This window comes from Coffea arabica, chromosome 11e (assembly GCF_036785885.1).
Source record: "Coffea arabica cultivar ET-39 chromosome 11e, Coffea Arabica ET-39 HiFi, whole genome shotgun sequence".
In the NCBI taxonomy this organism is placed as follows: Eukaryota; Viridiplantae; Streptophyta; class Magnoliopsida; order Gentianales; family Rubiaceae; genus Coffea; species Coffea arabica.
The window spans coordinates 40,234,401-40,252,278 of record NC_092331.1 but is presented as its reverse complement, the minus strand read 5'-3'; the positions used below and the strand labels follow the sequence as shown (position 1 = coordinate 40,252,278).

The window sequence follows — 17,878 nt, the reverse complement described above, 5'->3', positions numbered from 1 at the left end:
AATTTGTGTGAAGTTGAAATTATTATACTTGGACAAATAATATATTATATTATTTTTCACTTTTGTATTGTTTTAATTTATTTTATATTTTGCTTGGGATAAAACACTTTTACGGTGTTTAATTTATTTTAGATTTGATTTGGAATCATTTATTTAAATTTTTATTACTTGATTATGTAATTAGTTTTGTGAGAAATTGATTTTATCAGAAATTACAGTGATAAATTAATAAATTAAAATTAAGTTTCGGGTCATTTCGGGTCGACCCGCCGCCCCGTAAACCTGAAATTTTCGGGTTCGGGTCAGCATACCTGACCCGTCACGGGTTGGCGGGTCGGGGTTCGGGTCAACAGATTTTCTGGCGGGTCTGTTGACCCGAACCCGACCCGTCAACCTGATTTGGACCCGAATTGCCACCCCTAACTGCAAGCGTGAAGGATTGATTTCATGATAATTTAGAGTTGCGGGATGAGGGAAAAAAACAGGGTGCAAATCAATAACAAAAAAAAATATAAATTAAATAAATAAAAGGATAAGAGGAAAATGCTTGAATTGACGCTTAAAATGAATTTCGGTCTAGAAAAGCCACACTGCTTCGCAGGACGGGGTAGTTTAAAAGAATAAAGCGAAAGGAACATGGCGGGTGCGATCATACCAGCACTAATGCACCGGATCCCATCAGAACTCCGAAATTAAGCGTGCTTGGGCGAGAGTAGTACTAGGATGGGTGACCCCTTGGGAAGTCCTCGTGTTGCACCCCTCTCTTTTTTGTTTCGAAATCCAAATTTCCTATTCGTTCTTTATCCTGTATTAATTTAGCTCCTTCGGAACGATTGCTTTATATTTTGCTTCTTGTCGAAGCATGAAGGCGGGTCTGAAGGCGCGAGACAAATCAGGAACGGTACGGCTCGATCAAAGCCCGGATCGTCGCTCAAATTTGTCGGCGCAAATGTATCACCGCAACTAGGGGTGGCAATTTTCGACACGACCTGAAAACACGACACGAACCTAACACGAAATTAATGGGTTTGGGTTGAGGTTTCGGGAATTCGGGTCAGAATCGGGTTGGACCCGATGAACCCGAAAAGAAAACCGGTCGATTTCGGGTCAACCCGTGGTGACCTGATATGACTCGTTTACGAATTAAAAATAATTTAATAAACATAAAAATAATTTTATCTAACTAAACTAAGTTATTCTTTTTTTCAAAGGCATTAATTACTTAATCCTAAACGAATTTATTTAATTTGTGTGAAGTTGAAATTATTATACTTGGACAAATAATATATTATATTATTTTTCACTTTTGTATTGTTTTAATTTATTTTATATTTTGCTTGGGATAAAACACTTTTACGGTGTTTAATTTATTTTAGATTTGATTTGGAATCATTTATTTAAATTTTTATTACTTGATTATGTAATTAGTTTTGTGAGAAATTGATTTTATCAGAAATTACAGTGATAAATTAATAAATTAAAATTAAGTTTCGGGTCATTTCGGGTCGACCCGCCGCCCCGTAAACCTGAAATTTTCGGGTTCGGGTCAGCATACCTGACCCGTCACGGGTTGGCGGGTCGGGGTTCGGGTCAACAGATTTTCTGGCGGGTCTGTTGACCCGAACCCGACCCGTCAACCTGATTTGGACCCGAATTGCCACCCCTAACTGCAAGCGTGAAGGATTGATTTCATGATAATTTAGAGTTGCGGGATGAGGGAAAAAAACAGGGTGCAAATCAATAACAAAAAAAAATATAAATTAAATAAATAAAAGGATAAGAGGAAAATGCTTGAATTGACGCTTAAAATGAATTTCGGTCTAGAAAAGCCACACTGCTTCGCAGGACGGGGTAGTTTAAAAGAATAAAGCGAAAGGAACATGGCGGGTGCGATCATACCAGCACTAAAGCACCGGATCCCATCAGAACTCCGAAGTTAAGCGTGCTTGGGCGAGAGTAGTACTAGGATGGGTGACCCCCTGGGAAGTCCTCGTGTTGCACCCCTCTCTTTTTTGTTTCGAAATCCAAATTTCCTATTCGTTCTTTATCCTGTAGTAATTTAGCTCCGTCGGAACGATTGCTTAATATTTTGCTTCTTGTCGAAGCGTGAAGGAGGATCTGAAGGCGCGAGACAAATCAGGAACGGTACGGCTCGATCAAAGCCCGGATCGTCGCTCAAATTTGTCGGCGCAAATGTATCACCGCAACTAGGGGTGGCAATTTTCGACACGACCTGAAAACACGACACGAACCTAACACGAAATTAATGGGTTTGGGTTGAGGTTTCGGGAATTCGGGTCAGAATCGGGTTGGACCCGATGAACCCGAAAAGAAAACCGGTCGATTTCGGGTCAACCCGTGGTGACCTGATATGACTCGTTTACGAATTAAAAATAATTTAATAAACATAAAAATAATTTTATCTAACTAAACTAAGTTATTCTTTTTTTCAAAGGCATTAATTACTTAATCCTAAACGAATTTATTTAATTTGTGTGAAGTTGAAATTATTATACTTGGACAAATAATATATTATATTATTTTTCACTTTTGTATTGTTTTAATTTATTTTATATTTTGCTTGGGATAAAACACTTTTACGGTGTTTAATTTATTTTAGATTTGATTTGGAATCATTTATTTAAATTTTTATTACTTGATTATGTAATTAGTTTTGTGAGAAATTGATTTTATCAGAAATTACAGTGATAAATTAATAAATTAAAATTAAGTTTCGGGTCATTTCGGGTCGACCCGCCGCCCCGTAAACCTGAAATTTTCGGGTTCGGGTCAGCATACCTGACCCGTCACGGGTTGGCGGGTCGGGGTTCGGGTCAACAGATTTTCTGGCGGGTCTGTTGACCCGAACCCGACCCGCCAACCTGATTTGGACCCGAATTGCCACCCCTAACTGCAAGCGTGAAGGATTGATTTCATGATAATTTAGAGTTGCGGGATGAGGGAAAAAAACAGGGTGCAAATCAATAACAAAAAAAAATATAAAGTAAATAAATAAAAGGATAAGAGGAAAATGCTTGAATTGACGCTTAAAATGAATTTCGGTCTAGAAAAGCCACACTGCTTCGCAGGACGGGGTAGTTTAAAAGAATAAAGCGAAAGGAACATGGCGGGTGCGATCATACCAGCACTAAAGCACCGGATCCCATCAGAACTCCGAAGTTAAGCGTGCTTGGGCGAGAGTAGTACTAGGATGGGTGACCCCTTGGGAAGTCCTCGTGTTGCACCCCTCTCTTTTTTGTTTCGAAATCCAAATTTCCTATTCGTTCTTTATCCTGTAGTAATTTAGCTCCTTCGGAACGATTGCTTTATATTTTGCTTCTTGTCGAAGCATGAAGGCGGGTCTGAAGGCGCGAGACAAATCAGGAACGGTACGGCTCGATCAAAGCCCGGATCGTCGCTCAAATTTGTCGGCGCAAATGTATCACCGCAACTAGGGGTGGCAATTTTCGACACGACCTGAAAACACGACACGAACCTAACACGAAATTAATGGGTTTGGGTTGAGGTTTCGGGAATTCGGGTCAGAATCGGGTTGGACCCGATGAACCCGAAAAGAAAACCGGTCGATTTCGGGTCAACCCGTGGTGACCTGATATGACTCGTTTACGAATTAAAAATAATTTAATAAACATAAAAATAATTTTATCTAACTAAACTAAGTTATTCTTTTTTTCAAAGGCATTAATTACTTAATCCTAAACGAATTTATTTAATTTGTGTGAAGTTGAAATTATTATACTTGGACAAATAATATATTATATTATTTTTCACTTTTGTATTGTTTTAATTTATTTTATATTTTGCTTGGGATAAAACACTTTTACGGTGTTTAATTTATTTTAGATTTGATTTGGAATCATTTATTTAAATTTTTATTACTTGATTATGTAATTAGTTTTGTGAGAAATTGATTTTATCAGAAATTACAGTGATAAATTAATAAATTAAAATTAAGTTTCGGGTCATTTCGGGTCGACCCGCCGCCCCGTAAACCTGAAATTTTCGGGTTCGGGTCAGCATACCTGACCCGTCACGGGTTGGCGGGTCGGGGTTCGGGTCAACAGATTTTCTGGCGGGTCTGTTGACCCGAACCCGACCCGTCAACCTGATTTGGACCCGAATTGCCACCCCTAACTGCAAGCGTGAAGGATTGATTTCATGATAATTTAGAGTTGCGGGATGAGGGAAAAAAACAGGGTGCAAATCAATAACAAAAAAAAATATAAAGTAAATAAATAAAAGGATAAGAGGAAAATGCTTGAATTGACGCTTAAAATGAATTTCGGTCTAGAAAAGCCACACTGCTTCGCAGGACGGGGTAGTTTAAAAGAATAAAGCGAAAGGAACATGGCGGGTGCGATCATACCAGCACTAAAGCACCGGATCCCATCAGAACTCCGAAGTTAAGCGTGCTTGGGCGAGAGTAGTACTAGGATGGGTGACCCCCTGGGAAGTCCTCGTGTTGCACCCCTCTCTTTTTTGTTTCGAAATCCAAATTTCCTATTCGTTCTTTATCCTGTAGTAATTTAGCTCCGTCGGAACGATTGCTTAATATTTTGCTTCTTGTCGAAGCGTGAAGGAGGATCTGAAGGCGCGAGACAAATCAGGAACGGTACGGCTCGATCAAAGCCCGGATCGTCGCTCAAATTTGTCGGCGCAAATGTATCACCGCAACTAGGGGTGGCAATTTTCGACACGACCTGAAAACACGACACGAACCTAACACGAAATTAATGGGTTTGGGTTGAGGTTTCGGGAATTCGGGTCAGAATCGGGTTGGACCCGATGAACCCGAAAAGAAAACCGGTCGATTTCGGGTCAACCCGTGGTGACCTGATATGACTCGTTTACGAATTAAAAATAATTTAATAAACATAAAAATAATTTTATCTAACTAAACTAAGTTATTCTTTTTTTCAAAGGCATTAATTACTTAATCCTAAACGAATTTATTTAATTTGTGTGAAGTTGAAATTATTATACTTGGACAAATAATATATTATATTATTTTTCACTTTTGTATTGTTTTAATTTATTTTATATTTTGCTTGGGATAAAACACTTTTACGGTGTTTAATTTATTTTAGATTTGATTTGGAATCATTTATTTAAATTTTTATTACTTGATTATGTAATTAGTTTTGTGAGAAATTGATTTTATCAGAAATTACAGTGATAAATTAATAAATTAAAATTAAGTTTCGGGTCATTTCGGGTCGACCCGCCGCCCCGTAAACCTGAAATTTTCGGGTTCGGGTCAGCATACCTGACCCGTCACGGGTTGGCGGGTCGGGGTTCGGGTCAACAGATTTTCTGGCGGGTCTGTTGACCCGAACCCGACCCGCCAACCTGATTTGGACCCGAATTGCCACCCCTAACTGCAAGCGTGAAGGATTGATTTCATGATAATTTAGAGTTGCGGGATGAGGGAAAAAAACAGGGTGCAAATCAATAACAAAAAAAAATATAAAGTAAATAAATAAAAGGATAAGAGGAAAATGCTTGAATTGACGCTTAAAATGAATTTCGGTCTAGAAAAGCCACACTGCTTCGCAGGACGGGGTAGTTTAAAAGAATAAAGCGAAAGGAACATGGCGGGTGCGATCATACCAGCACTAATGCACCGGATCCCATCAGAACTCCGAAGTTAAGCGTGCTTGGGCGAGAGTAGTACTAGGATGGGTGACCCCCTGGGAAGTCCACGTGTTGCACCCCTCTCTTTTTTGTTTCGAAATCCAAATTTCCTATTCGTTCTTTATCCTGTAGTAATTTAGCTCCGTCGGAACGATTGCTTAATATTTTGCTTCTTGTCGAAGCGTGAAGGAGGATCTGAAGGCGCGAGACAAATCAGGAACGGTACGGCTCGATCAAAGCCCGGATCGTCGCTCAAATTTGTCGGCGCAAATGTATCACCGCAACTAGGGGTGGCAATTTTCGACACGACCTGAAAACACGACACGAACCTAACACGAAATTAATGGGTTTGGGTTGAGGTTTCGGGAATTCGGGTCAGAATCGGGTTGGACCCGATGAACCCGAAAAGAAAACCGGTCGATTTCGGGTCAACCCGTGGTGACCTGATATGACCCGATATGACCCGTTTACGAATTAAAAATAATTTAATAAACATAAAAATAATTTTATCTAACTAAACTAAGTTATTCTTTTTTTCAAAGGCATTAATTACTTAATCCTAAACGAATTTATTTAATTTGTGTGAAGTTGAAATTATTATACTTGGACAAATAATATATTATATTATTTTTCACTTTTGTATTGTTTTAATTTATTTTATATTTTGCTTGGGATAAAACACTTTTACGGTGTTTAATTTATTTTAGATTTGATTTGGAATCATTTATTTAAATTTTTATTACTTGATTATGTAATTAGTTTTGTGAGAAATTGATTTTATCAGAAATTACAGTGATAAATTAATAAATTAAAATTAAGTTTCGGGTCATTTCGGGTCGACCCGCCGCCCCGTAAACCTGAAATTTTCGGGTTCGGGTCAGCATACCTGACCCGTTACGGGTTGGCGGGTCGGGGTTCGGGTCAACAGATTTTCTGGCGGGTCTGTTGACCCGAACCCGACCCGCCAACCTGATTTGGACCCGAATTGCCACCCCTAACTGCAAGCGTGAAGGATTGATTTCATGATAATTTAGAGTTGCGGGATGAGGGAAAAAAACAGGGTGCAAATCAATAACAAAAAAAAATATAAAGTAAATAAATAAAAGGATAAGAGGAAAATGCTTGAATTGACGCTTAAAATGAATTTCGGTCTAGAAAAGCCACACTGCTTCGCAGGACGGGGTAGTTTAAAAGAATAAAGCGAAAGGAACATGGCGGGTGCGATCATACCAGCACTAATGCACCGGATCCCATCAGAACTCCGAAATTAAGCGTGCTTGGGCGAGAGTAGTACTAGGATGGGTGACCCCTTGGGAAGTCCTCGTGTTGCACCCCTCTCTTTTTTGTTTCGAAATCCAAATTTCCTATTCGTTCTTTATCCTGTAGTAATTTAGCTCCGTCGGAACGATTGCTTAATATTTTGCTTCTTGTCGAAGCGTGAAGGAGGATCTGAAGGCGCGAGACAAATCAGGAACGGTACGGCTCGATCAAAGCCCGGATCGTCGCTCAAATTTGTCGGCGCAAATGTATCACCGCAACTAGGGGTGGCAATTTTCGACACGACCTGAAAACACGACACGAACCTAACACGAAATTAATGGGTTTGGGTTGAGGTTTCGGGAATTCGGGTCAGAATCGGGTTGGACCCGATGAACCCGAAAAGAAAACCGGTCGATTTCGGGTCAACCCGTGGTGACCTGATATGACTCGTTTACGAATTAAAAATAATTTAATAAACATAAAAATAATTTTATCTAACTAAACTAAGTTATTCTTTTTTTCAAAGGCATTAATTACTTAATCCTAAACGAATTTATTTAATTTGTGTGAAGTTGAAATTATTATACTTGGACAAATAATATATTATATTATTTTTCACTTTTGTATTGTTTTAATTTATTTTATATTTTGCTTGGGATAAAACACTTTTACGGTGTTTAATTTATTTTAGATTTGATTTGGAATCATTTATTTAAATTTTTATTACTTGATTATGTAATTAGTTTTGTGAGAAATTGATTTTATCAGAAATTACAGTGATAAATTAATAAATTAAAATTAAGTTTCGGGTCATTTCGGGTCGACCCGCCGCCCCGTAAACCTGAAATTTTCGGGTTCGGGTCAGCATACCTGACCCGTCACGGGTTGGCGGGTCGGGGTTCGGGTCAACAGATTTTCTGGCGGGTCTGTTGACCCGAACCCGACCCGCCAACCTGATTTGGACCCGAATTGCCACCCCTAACTGCAAGCGTGAAGGATTGATTTCATGATAATTTAGAGTTGCGGGATGAGGGAAAAAAACAGGGTGCAAATCAATAACAAAAAAAAATATAAATTAAATAAATAAAAGGATAAGAGGAAAATGCTTGAATTGACGCTTAAAATGAATTTCGGTCTAGAAAAGCCACACTGCTTCGCAGGACGGGGTAGTTTAAAAGAATAAAGCGAAAGGAACATGGCGGGTGCGATCATACCAGCACTAATGCACCGGATCCCATCAGAACTCCGAAGTTAAGCGTGCTTGGGCGAGAGTAGTACTAGGATGGGTGACCCCCTGGGAAGTCCAAGTGTTGCACCCCTCTCTTTTTTGTTTCGAAATCCAAATTTCCTATTCGTTCTTTATCCTGTAGTAATTTAGCTCCGTCGGAACGATTGCTTAATATTTTGCTTCTTGTCGAAGCGTGAAGGAGGATCTGAAGGCGCGAGACAAATCAGGAACGGTACGGCTCGATCAAAGCCCGGATCGTCGCTCAAATTTGTCGGCGCAAATGTATCACCGCAACTAGGGGTGGCAATTTTCGACACGACCTGAAAACACGACACGAACCTAACACGAAATTAATGGGTTTGGGTTGAGGTTTCGGGAATTCGGGTCAGAATCGGGTTGGACCCGATGAACCCGAAAAGAAAACCGGTCGATTTCGGGTCAACCCGTGGTGACCTGATATGACCCGATATGACCCGTTTACGAATTAAAAATAATTTAATAAACATAAAAATAATTTTATCTAACTAAACTAAGTTATTCTTTTTTTCAAAGGCATTAATTACTTAATCCTAAACGAATTTATTTAATTTGTGTGAAGTTGAAATTATTATACTTGGACAAATAATATATTATATTATTTTTCACTTTTGTATTGTTTTAATTTATTTTATATTTTGCTTGGGATAAAACACTTTTACGGTGTTTAATTTATTTTAGATTTGATTTGGAATCATTTATTTAAATTTTTATTACTTGATTATGTAATTAGTTTTGTGAGAAATTGATTTTATTAGAAATTACAGTGATAAATTAATAAATTAAAATTAAGTTTCGGGTCATTTGGGGTCGACCCGCCGCCCCGTAAACCTGAAATTTTCGGGTTCGGGTCAGCATACCTGACCCGTCACGGGTTGGCGGGTCGGGGTTCGGGTCAACAGATTTTCTGGCGGGTCTGTTGACCCGAACCCGACCCGCCAACCTGATTTGGACCCGAATTGCCACCCCTAACTGCAAGCGTGAAGGATTGATTTCATGATAATTTAGAGTTGCGGGATGAGGGAAAAAAACAGGGTGCAAATCAATAACAAAAAAAAATATAAAGTAAATAAATAAAAGGATAAGAGGAAAATGCTTGAATTGACGCTTAAAATGAATTTCGGTCTAGAAAAGCCACACTGCTTCGCAGGACGGGGTAGTTTAAAAGAATAAAGCGAAAGGAACATGGCGGGTGCGATCATACCAGCATTAATGCACCGGATCCCATCAGAACTCCGAAGTTAAGCGTGCTTGGGCGAGAGTAGTACTAGGATGGGTGACCCCCTGGGAAGTCCTCGTGTTGCACCCCTTTCTTTTTTGTTTCGAAATCCAAATTTCCTATTCGTTCTTTATCCTGTAGTAATTTAGCTCCGTCGGAACGATTGCTTAATATTTTGCTTCTTGTCGAAGCGTGAAGGAGGATCTGAAGGCGCGAGACAAATCAGGAACGGTACGGCTCGATCAAAGCCCGGATCGTCGCTCAAATTTGTCGGCGCAAATGTATCACCGCAACTAGGGGTGGCAATTTTCGACACGACCTGAAAACACGACACGAACCTAACACGAAATTAATGGGTTTGGGTTGAGGTTTCGGGAATTCGGGTTGGACCCGATGAACTCGAAAAGAAAACCGGTCGATTTCGGGTCAACCCGTGGTGACCTGATATGACCCGATATGACCTGTTTACGAATTAAAAATAATTTAATTAACATAAAAATAATTTTATCTAACTAAACTAAGTTATTCTTTTTTTCAAAGGCATTAATTACTTAATCCTAAACGAATTTATTTAATTTGTGTGAAGTTGAAATTATTATACTTGGACAAATAATATATTATATTATTTTTCACTTTTGTATTGTTTTAATTTATTTTATATTTTGCTTGGGATAAAACACTTTTACGGTGTTTAATTTATTTTAGATTTGATTTGGAATCATTTATTTAAATTTTTATTACTTGATTATGTAATTAGTTTTGTGAGAAATTGATTTTATTAGAAATTACAGTGATAAATTAATAAATTAAAATTAATTTTCGGGTCATTTCGGGTCGACCCGCCGCCCCGTAAACCTGAAATTTTCGGGTTCGGGTCAGCATACCTGACCCGTCACGGGTAGGCGGGTCGGGGTTCGGGTCAACAGATTTTCTGGCGGGTCTGTTGACCAGAACCCGACCCGCCAACCTGATTTGGACCCGAATTGCCACCCCTAACTGCAAGCGTGAAGGATTGATTTCATGATAATTTAGAGTTGCGGGATGAGGGAAAAAAACAGGGTGCAAATCAATAACAAAAAAAAATATAAAGTAAATAAATAAAAGGATAAGAGGAAAATGCTTGAATTGACGCTTAAAATGAATTTCGGTCTAGAAAAGCCACATTGCTTCGCAGGACGGGGTAGTTTAAAAGAATAAAGCGAAAGGAACATGGCGGGTGCGATCATACCAGCATTAATGCACCGGATCCCATCAGAACTCCGATGTTAAGCGTGCTTGGGCGAGAGTAGTACTAGGATGGGTGACCCCCTGGGAAGTCCTCGTGTTGCACCCCTCTCTTTTTTGTTTCGAAATCCAAATTTCCTATTCGTTCTTTATCCTGTAGTAATTTAGCTCCGTCGGAACGATTGCTTAATATTTTGCTTCTTGTCGAAGCGTGAAGGAGGATCTGAAGGCGCGAGACAAATCAGGAACGGTACGGCTCGATCAAAGCCCGGATCGTCGCTCAAATTTGTCGGCGCAAATGTATCACCGCAACTAGGGGTGGCAATTTTCGACACGACCTGAAAACACGACACGAACCTAACACGAAATTAATGGGTTTGGGTTGAGGTTTCGGGAATTCGGGTTGGACCCGATGAACCCGAAAAGAAAACCGGTCGATTTCGGGTCAACCCGTGGTGACCTGATATGACCCGATATGACCCGTTTACGAATTAAAAATAATTTAATAAACATAAAAATAATTTTATCTAACTAAACTAAGTTATTCTTTTTTTCAAAGGCATTAATTACTTAATCCTAAACGAATTTATTTAATTTGTGTGAAGTTGAAATTATTATACTTGGACAAATAATATATTATATTATTTTTCACTTTTGTATTGTTTTAATTTATTTTATATTTTGCTTGGGATAAAACACTTTTACGGTGTTTAATTTATTTTAGATTTGATTTGGAATCATTTATTTAAATTTTTATTACTTGATTATGTAATTAGTTTTGTGAGAAATTGATTTTATCAGAAATTACAGTGATAAATTAATAAATTAAAATTAAGTTTCGGGTCATTTGGGGTCGACCCGCCGCCCCGTAAACCTGAAATTTTCGGGTTCGGGTCAGCATACCTGACCCGTCACGGGTTGGCGGGTCGGGGTTCGGGTCAACAGATTTTCTGGCGGGTCTGTTGACCCGAACCCGACCCGCCAACCTGATTTGGACCCGAATTGCCACCCCTAACTGCAAGCGTGAAGGATTGATTTCACGATAATTTAGAGTTGCGGGATGAGGGAAAAAAACAGGGTGCAAATCAATAACAAAAAAAAATATAAAGTAAATAAATAAAAGGATAAGAGGAAAATGCTTGAATTGACGCTTAAAATGAATTTCGGTCTAGAAAAGCCACACTGCTTCGCAGGACGGGGTAGTTTAAAAGAATAAAGCGAAAGGAACATGGCGGGTGCGATCATACCAGCACTAATGCACCGGATCCCATCAGAACTCCGAAGTTAAGCGTGCTTGGGCGAGAGTAGTACTAGGATGGGTGACCCCCTGGGAAGTCCTCGTGTTGCACCTCTCTCTTTTTTGTTTCGAAATCCAAATTTCCTATTCGTTCTTTATTCTGTAGTAATTTAGCTCCGTCGGAACGATTGCTTAATATTTTGCTTCTTGTCGAAGCGTGAAGGAGGATCTGAAGGCGCGAGACAAATCAGGAACGGTACGGCTCGATCAAAGCCCGGATCGTCGCTCAAATTTGTCGGCGCAAATGTATCACCGCAACTAGGGGTGGCAATTTTCGACACGACCTGAAAACACGACACGAACCTAACACGAAATTAATGGGTTTGGGTTGAGGTTTCGGGAATTCGGGTCAGAATCGGGTTGGACCCGATGAACCCGAAAAGAAAACCGGTCGATTCCGGGTCAACCAGTGGTGACCTGATATGACCCGTTTACGAATTAAAAATAATTTAATAAACATAAAAATAATTTTATCTAACTAAACTAAGTTATTCTTTTTTTCAAAGGCATTAATTACTTAATCCTAAACGAATTTATTTAATTTGTGTGAAGTTGAAATTATTATACTTGGACAAATAATATATTATATTATTTTTCACTTTTGTATTGTTTTAATTTATTTTATATTTTGCTTGGGATAAAACACTTTTACGGTGTTTAATTTATTTTAGATTTGATTTGGAATCATTTATTTAAATTTTTATTACTTGATTATGTAATTAGTTTTGTGAGAAATTGATTTTATTAGAAATTACAGTGATAAATTAATAAATTAAAATTAAGTTTCGGGTCGTTTCGGGTCGACCCGCCGCCCCGTAAACCTGAAATTTTCGATTTCGGGTCAGCATACCTGACCCGTCACGGGTTGGCGGGTCGGGGTTCGGGTCAACAGATTTTCTGGCGGGTCTGTTGACCCGAACCCGACCCGCCAACCTGATTTGGACCCGAATTGCCACCCCTAACTGCAAGCGTGAAGGATTGATTTCATGATAATTTAGAGTTGCGGGATGAGGGAAAAAAACAGGGTGCAAATCAATAACAAAAAAAAAAATAAAGTAAATAAATAAAAGGATAAGAGGAAAATGCTTGAATTGACGCTTAAAATGAATTTCGGTCTAGAAAAGCCACACTGCTTCGCAGGACGGGGTAGTTTAAAAGAATAAAGCGAAAGGAACATGGCGGGTGCGATCATACCAGCACTAATGCACCGGATCCCATCAGAACTCCGAAGTTAAGCGTGCTTGGGCGAGAGTAGTACTAGGATGGGTGACCCCCTGGGAAGTCCTCGTGTTGCACCCCTCTCTTTTTTGTTTCGAAATCCAAATTTCCTATTCGTTCTTTATCCTGTAGTAATTTAGCTCCGTCGGAACGATTGCTTAATATTTTGCTTCTTGTCGAAGCGTGAAGGAGGATCTGAAGGCGCGAGACAAATCAGGAACGGTACGGCTCGATCAAACCCCGGATCGTCGCTCAAATTTGTCGGCGCAAATGTATCACCGCAACTAGGGGTGGCAATTTTCGACACGACCTGAAAACACGACACGAACCTAACACGAAATTAATGGGTTTGGGTTGAGGTTTCGGGAATTCGGGTCAGAATCGGGTTGGACCCGATGAACCCGAAAAGAAAACCGGTCGATTTCGGGTCAACCCGTGGTGACCTGATATGACTCGTTTACGAATTAAAAATAATTTAATAAACATAAAAATAATTTTATCTAACTAAACTAAGTTATTCTTTTTTTCAAAGGCATTAATTACTTAATCCTAAACGAATTTATTTAATTTGTGTGAAGTTGAAATTATTATACTTGGACAAATAATATATTATATTATTTTTCACTTTTGTATTGTTTTAATTTATTTTATATTTTGCTTGGGATAAAACACTTTTACGGTGTTTAATTTATTTTAGATTTGATTTGGAATCATTTATTTAAATTTTTATTACTTGATTATGTAATTAGTTTTGTGAGAAATTGATTTTATCAGAAATTACAGTGATAAATTAATAAATTAAAATTAAGTTTCGGGTCATTTCGGGTCGACCCGCCGCCCCGTAAACCTGAAATTTTCGGGTTCGGGTCAGCATACCTGACCCGTCACGGGTTGGCGGGTCGGGGTTCGGGTCAACAGATTTTCTGGCGGGTCTGTTGACCCGAACCCGACCCGCCAACCTGATTTGGACCCGAATTGCCACCCCTAACTGCAAGCGTGAAGGATTGATTTCATGATAATTTAGAGTTGCGGGATGAGGGAAAAAAACAGGGTGCAAATCAATAACAAAAAAAAATATAAATTAAATAAATAAAAGGATAAGAGGAAAATGCTTGAATTGACGCTTAAAATGAATTTCGGTCTAGAAAAGCCACACTGCTTCGCAGGACGGGGTAGTTTAAAAGAATAAAGCGAAAGGAACATGGCGGGTGCGATCATACCAGCACTAATGCACCGGATCCCATCAGAACTCCGAAGTTAAGCGTGCTTGGGCGAGAGTAGTACTAGGATGGGTGACCCCCTGGGAAGTCCACGTGTTGCACCCCTCTCTTTTTTGTTTCGAAATCCAAATTTCCTATTCGTTCTTTATCCTGTAGTAATTTAGCTCCGTCGGAACGATTGCTTAATATTTTGCTTCTTGTCGAAGCGTGAAGGAGGATCTGAAGGCGCGAGACAAATCAGGAACGGTACGGCTCGATCAAAGCCCGGATCGTCGCTCAAATTTGTCGGCGCAAATGTATCACCGCAACTAGGGGTGGCAATTTTCGACACGACCTGAAAACACGACACGAACCTAACACGAAATTAATGGGTTTGGGTTGAGGTTTCGGGAATTCGGGTCAGAATCGGGTTGGACCCGATGAACCCGAAAAGAAAACCGGTCGATTTCGGGTCAACCCGTGGTGACCTGATATGACCCGATATGACCCGTTTACGAATTAAAAATAATTTAATAAACATAAAAATAATTTTATCTAACTAAACTAAGTTATTCTTTTTTTCAAAGGCATTAATTACTTAATTCTAAACGAATTTATTTAATTTGTGTGAAGTTGAAATTATTATACTTGGACAAATAATATATTATATTATTTTTCACTTTTGTATTGTTTTAATTTATTTTATATTTTGCTTGGGATAAAACACTTTTACGGTGTTTAATTTATTTTAGATTTGATTTGGAATCATTTATTTAAATTTTTATTACTTGATTATGTAATTAGTTTTGTGAGAAATTGATTTTATTAGAAATTACAGTGATAAATTAATAAATTAAAATTAAGTTTCGGGTCATTTGGGGTCGACCCGCCGCCCCGTAAACCTGAAATTTTCGGGTTCGGGTCAGCATACCTGACCCGTCACGGGTTGGCGGGTCGGGGTTCGGGTCAACAGATTTTCTGGCGGGTCTGTTGACCCGAACCCGACCCGCCAACCTGATTTGGACCCGAATTGCCACCCCTAACTGCAAGCGTGAAGGATTGATTTCATGATAATTTAGAGTTGCGGGATGAGGGAAAAAAACAGGGTGCAAATCAATAACAAAAAAAAATATAAAGTAAATAAATAAAAGGATAAGAGGAAAATGCTTGAATTGACGCTTAAAATGAATTTCGGTCTAGAAAAGCCACACTGCTTCGCAGGACGGGGTAGTTTAAAAGAATAAAGCGAAAGGAACATGGCGGGTACGATCATACCAGCACTAATGCACCGGATCCCATCAGAACTCCGAAATTAAGCGTGCTTGGGCGAGAGTAGTACTAGGATGGGTGACCCCCTGGGAAGTCCTCGTGTTGCACCCCTTTTTTTTTTGTTTCGAAATCCAAATTTCCTATTCGTTCTTTATCCTGTAGTAATTTAGCTCCGTCGGAACGATTGCTTAATATTTTGCTTCTTGTCGAAGCGTGAAGGAGGATCTGAAGGCGCGAGACAAATCAGGAACGGTACGGCTCGATCAAAGCCCGGATCGTCGCTCAAATTTGTCGGCGCAAATGTATCACCGCAACTAGGGGTGGCAATTTTCGACACGACCTGAAAACACGACACGAACCTAACACGAAATTAATGGGTTTGGGTTGAGGTTTCGGGAATTCGGGTTGGACCCGATGAACCCGAAAAGAAAACCGGTCGATTTCGGGTCAACCCGTGGTGACCTGATATGACCCGATATGACCTGTTTACGAATTAAAAATAATTTAATTAACATAAAAATAATTTTATCTAACTAAACTAAGTTATTCTTTTTTTCAAAGGCATTAATTACTTAATCCTAAACGAATTTATTTAATTTGTGTGAAGTTGAAATTATTATACTTGGACAAATAATATATTATATTATTTTTCACTTTTGTATTGTTTTAATTTATTTTATATTTTGCTTGGGATAAAACACTTTTACGGTGTTTAATTTATTTTAGATTTGATTTGGAATCATTTATTTAAATTTTTATTACTTGATTATGTAATTAGTTTTGTGAGAAATTGATTTTATTAGAAATTACAGTGATAAATTAATAAATTAAAATTAATTTTCGGGTCATTTCGGGTCGACCCGCCGCCCCGTAAACCTGAAATTTTCGGGTTCGGGTCAGCATACCTGACCCGTCACGGGTAGGCGGGTCGGGGTTCGGGTCAACAGATTTTCTGGCGGGTCTGTTGACCAGAACCCGACCCGCCAACCTGATTTGGACCCGAATTGCCACCCCTAACTGCAAGCGTGAAGGATTGATTTCATGATAATTTAGAGTTGCGGGATGAGGGAAAAAAACAGGGTGCAAATCAATAACAAAAAAAAATATAAAGTAAATAAATAAAAGGATAAGAGGAAAATGCTTGAATTGACGCTTAAAATGAATTTCGGTCTAGAAAAGCCACATTGCTTCGCAGGACGGGGTAGTTTAAAAGAATAAAGCGAAAGGAACATGGCGGGTGCGATCATACCAGCATTAATGCACCGGATCCCATCAGAACTCCGATGTTAAGCGTGCTTGGGCGAGAGTAGTACTAGGATGGGTGACCCCCTGGGAAGTCCTCGTGTTGCACCCCTCTCTTTTTTGTTTCGAAATCCAAATTTCCTATTCGTTCTTTATCCTGTAGTAATTTAGCTCCGTCGGAACGATTGCTTAATATTTTGCTTCTTGTCGAAGCGTGAAGGAGGATCTGAAGGCGCGAGACAAATCAGGAACGGTACGGCTCGATCAAAGCCCGGATCGTCGCTCAAATTTGTCGGCGCAAATGTATCACCGCAACTAGGGGTGGCAATTTTCGACACGACCTGAAAACACGACACGAACCTAACACGAAATTAATGGGTTTGGGTTGAGGTTTCGGGAATTCGGGTTGGACCCGATGAACCCGAAAAGAAAACCGGTCGATTTCGGGTCAACCCGTGGTGACCTGATATGACCCGATATGACCCGTTTACGAATTAAAAATAATTTAATAAACATAAAAATAATTTTATCTAACTAAACTAAGTTATTCTTTTTTTCAAAGGCATTAATTACTTAATCCTAAACGAATTTATTTAATTTGTGTGAAGTTGAAATTATTATACTTGGACAAATAATATATTATATTATTTTTCACTTTTGTATTGTTTTAATTTATTTTATATTTTGCTTGGGATAAAACACTTTTACGGTGTTTAATTTATTTTAGATTTGATTTGGAATCATTTATTTAAATTTTTATTACTTGATTATGTAATTAGTTTTGTGAGAAATTGATTTTATCAGAAATTACAGTGATAAATTAATAAATTAAAATTAAGTTTCGGGTCATTTGGGGTCGACCCGCCGCCCCGTAAACCTGAAATTTTCGGGTTCGGGTCAGCATACCTGACCCGTCACGGGTTGGCGGGTCGGGGTTCGGGTCAACAGATTTTCTGGCGGGTCTGTTGACCCGAACCCGACCCGCCAACCTGATTTGGACCCGAATTGCCACCCCTAACTGCAAGCGTGAA

At 39.1% G+C, this 17,878-nt stretch overlaps 14 non-coding genes across 14 annotated transcripts; all 14 read left to right on the top strand.

Annotated features, from left to right (window-relative positions):
- The first annotated feature begins 641 nt into the window (after positions 1-641).
- LOC140031299 (5S ribosomal RNA) lies at positions 642-760 on the top strand. The gene has a single exon (XR_011835220.1). It is a non-coding gene; the product is annotated as a 5S ribosomal RNA (ribosomal RNA).
- A 1,125-nt stretch (positions 761-1,885) lies between these two features.
- On the top strand, positions 1,886-2,004 carry LOC140030776 (5S ribosomal RNA). The gene has a single exon (XR_011834695.1). It is a non-coding gene; the product is annotated as a 5S ribosomal RNA (ribosomal RNA).
- A 1,125-nt stretch (positions 2,005-3,129) lies between these two features.
- LOC140022194 (5S ribosomal RNA) lies at positions 3,130-3,248 on the top strand. The gene has a single exon (XR_011826176.1). It is a non-coding gene; the product is annotated as a 5S ribosomal RNA (ribosomal RNA).
- A 1,125-nt stretch (positions 3,249-4,373) lies between these two features.
- On the top strand, positions 4,374-4,492 carry LOC140030670 (5S ribosomal RNA). Its single transcript, XR_011834589.1, has one exon. It is a non-coding gene; the product is annotated as a 5S ribosomal RNA (ribosomal RNA).
- A 1,125-nt stretch (positions 4,493-5,617) lies between these two features.
- On the top strand, positions 5,618-5,736 carry LOC140027241 (5S ribosomal RNA). Its single transcript, XR_011831194.1, has one exon. It is a non-coding gene; the product is annotated as a 5S ribosomal RNA (ribosomal RNA).
- Positions 5,737-6,871: 1,135 nt separating this feature from the next.
- On the top strand, positions 6,872-6,990 carry LOC140031298 (5S ribosomal RNA). The gene has a single exon (XR_011835219.1). It is a non-coding gene; the product is annotated as a 5S ribosomal RNA (ribosomal RNA).
- Positions 6,991-8,115: 1,125 nt separating this feature from the next.
- LOC140030852 (5S ribosomal RNA) lies at positions 8,116-8,234 on the top strand. The gene has a single exon (XR_011834771.1). It is a non-coding gene; the product is annotated as a 5S ribosomal RNA (ribosomal RNA).
- Positions 8,235-9,369: 1,135 nt separating this feature from the next.
- LOC140030305 (5S ribosomal RNA) lies at positions 9,370-9,488 on the top strand. The gene has a single exon (XR_011834219.1). It is a non-coding gene; the product is annotated as a 5S ribosomal RNA (ribosomal RNA).
- A 1,124-nt stretch (positions 9,489-10,612) lies between these two features.
- Positions 10,613-10,731, top strand: LOC140031247 (5S ribosomal RNA). Its single transcript, XR_011835168.1, has one exon. It is a non-coding gene; the product is annotated as a 5S ribosomal RNA (ribosomal RNA).
- Positions 10,732-11,855: 1,124 nt separating this feature from the next.
- LOC140030639 (5S ribosomal RNA) lies at positions 11,856-11,974 on the top strand. The gene has a single exon (XR_011834554.1). It is a non-coding gene; the product is annotated as a 5S ribosomal RNA (ribosomal RNA).
- Positions 11,975-13,099: 1,125 nt separating this feature from the next.
- On the top strand, positions 13,100-13,218 carry LOC140028319 (5S ribosomal RNA). The gene has a single exon (XR_011832278.1). It is a non-coding gene; the product is annotated as a 5S ribosomal RNA (ribosomal RNA).
- Positions 13,219-14,343: 1,125 nt separating this feature from the next.
- On the top strand, positions 14,344-14,462 carry LOC140027130 (5S ribosomal RNA). The gene has a single exon (XR_011831082.1). It is a non-coding gene; the product is annotated as a 5S ribosomal RNA (ribosomal RNA).
- Positions 14,463-15,597: 1,135 nt separating this feature from the next.
- LOC140031815 (5S ribosomal RNA) lies at positions 15,598-15,716 on the top strand. Its single transcript, XR_011835740.1, has one exon. It is a non-coding gene; the product is annotated as a 5S ribosomal RNA (ribosomal RNA).
- A 1,124-nt stretch (positions 15,717-16,840) lies between these two features.
- Positions 16,841-16,959, top strand: LOC140031246 (5S ribosomal RNA). Its single transcript, XR_011835167.1, has one exon. It is a non-coding gene; the product is annotated as a 5S ribosomal RNA (ribosomal RNA).
- Positions 16,960-17,878: the final 919 nt, after the last annotated feature.